Source organism: Manacus vitellinus, unplaced genomic scaffold (genome assembly GCF_001715985.3).
Source record: "Manacus vitellinus isolate BGI_N305 unplaced genomic scaffold, ASM171598v3 scaffold_103_pilon, whole genome shotgun sequence".
Taxonomy (NCBI): Eukaryota; Metazoa; Chordata; class Aves; order Passeriformes; family Pipridae; genus Manacus; species Manacus vitellinus.
The window spans coordinates 317,623-320,008 of NW_021938814.1; positions in this window are offsets into that span (position 1 = coordinate 317,623).

Consider the following 2,386-nt stretch of genomic DNA (forward strand, 5'->3'; position numbering starts at 1 on the left):
GACACCCGCGTGTCACCGCTGTCCTGCACCCGCGTGGCATCACCCCAACTCCCCGCTGTCGTGTTCCTTAGGGTGGCAGCAGCCCAGCTCCCACTTCCTGTGCCCCAGGGTGGTACCATCCAGGCTCCCCAGTGTCCTGCAGCCCAGGGTGGCATCACCCCAGCTCCCTACTGTCATGCACCCCAGAGTGGCATCACCCTGGCTCCTGCCTCGCCTCAGGTGGCATCATCTCAGTTCCCATCATCCCACACCCCAGGATGGCATCACCCCAGCTCCCTGCTGTCCTGCACCCCAAGGTGATATCATCCCGATGTCCTGTCCCCCAGGGTGGCATCACATTGGTTCCTATCATCTCGCACCCCAGGGGGACACCACCCTTGCTCCTTGTTGTCCTGCCCCCCAGGTGTCACCCCTCTGACTCCCCACTGTCCTGCACCCCAGAGGGTCATCACCCCAGTTCCCAACTGTCATGCCCCTCATGGTGGCATCAGCTCGGTTCCCATCACCCCTCACCCCAGAGGGACATCACCCCAGCTCCCTGCTCTGCTGCCCCCCCCAGGTGGCACCACCTCGGTTCCCCACCATCCTGTATCCCAGGGAAGCATCAGCCCGGCTCCACACCGTCCTGTCCTCCAGGGTGGCATCACCTCAGTTCCCATCATCCCACAACCCAGGGTGGCATCACCCCGGCTCCACTCCGTCCTGCATCCCCGGGGACGTGGCCCCGCAGCTCCACACCGTCCCAAAAAAAACCAGCATCACGCCCTGCCATCACCCCAGCACCCGTGGGAGCCCCGCACACCGTCCTGCCTGTGCCCCCCCACTCACTTTGGGGGGGTCACAAATCCAGGGACCACCCTCTGCCCCACGAGCCATCCCGCGGGGGGGGCCGGGGCGCTGACACACGACCCACAGGCACCAGCAAAACTCCAACCCTCATTTAAAACTCGGCAGTCCCGGTTGGAAGCTGGAGCCATCGGCCGCCCACGCTCCTGCTCAGCGCCAGCTGAGCCGCAGGGAGCCGGCAGTCCCCAGGGCTTGTGGCTTGTGGATTCTCTGATGGCTCATGAGGGGTTACACCCACACTGCAATCCGCTCTCGAGCAATTGCAGGAGCTGATTTCGCTGCCTTTTTTTTTTTTTTTTTTGAAAATGCCAGGGGCGAGAGAACTTTTAAGCCTTCTTCCCCTTTTTTGGGGCGACTCCGGCCTGAAGGTTCAAGGTATTTCGGGGGGGGAGGAGCGAGGGGAACACAAAAGCCTCACACAGGGGGTTGCATAAGCCTTGCTCCGATCGGAATCCGGGCTTAAAACCCCACGAGATCCTGCAGCAGAGCCACGGGTGGGTTTGGCAAGCGGCCCCACCGGCTGTGACAAGGACACAGGGGACACCACGTGTGAGGTAACAGTGTAATAAAATATTTAGGGCCAGCTCTGCTGCACGTCACTGGGCACGTCACTGCTGCTGCCCCAGGGCCAGCAAAGGGACACCATGGGACATGGCAGAGCCCCGTGTGCCCCAGCACCCAGCAAAGCCCTGTCCAGGGCTGTGTCCGTGTCCCTGCGGTGACAGAGGCGAGGAAAGGTGACTCCAAAGGGAAGGGGCTTTGCCGGACAGATGTCAGCAGCCCCAGCTTTGTGCCGCCCGAGGGCTTTTTGTCTCGGTTTTTAACATTTGCCATTTTTCTCCGGCGCTTTCTTCTGCCCTGACACTTGCTGAGGGGTTTTTCCTTTCTTTCCTTTCTCCCTCTCTTTCCACATTTGCTTTTCCATCCCTGCTTCAAACACTTTTCCACCGTGTATTATGCCGAAGTTGGAACCATCTGGTGCTTTGTTTTGTTGCGAGCCCGGCGAGTGCCAGGACCTTTATCCCCCTCACCCTCCTCCTCGCCGGTGCCTCGCTAATCCAAGCGACAGCCCCGAAAAGTCTCCCCTGTCACCCAACAAAGCAACTGCCCACACATGGGTGGGAGGTGGGGCATCACCTCAGTGTCCCCATCCCACGTGGATGTGCAGAATCCCGGCTCAGGAGTGCGGGGCTGTATCACCACGGTGCGAATTCCTGACTCATTTTTGGGACCGGCTGTTAGCAGAGGCATCCTGATTTTATTTTTCCCTCGTTTTCCCAGAGGAGGAAAGCGTGCTTCTAGGGAGCCACGGAGCCGTGCCAGACACGGAGCCCGCCAGCCTATTTTTGGAGCCCCCTTCCAAGGAAGCAGCTGCGTTTGAGGATGGCATTTGCAGGGAGGAAACCTCCGCTAACCCACGTGTCACGTGTGACACGCCACAAAAAAAACGGGGCACGTGGGAAAAATCCAGGGCTGCTGGACTCCAGCGGCTGGGATGGATCCACGGCCAGGCTTGGGGTTGGCACAGAGCCACCCAAAA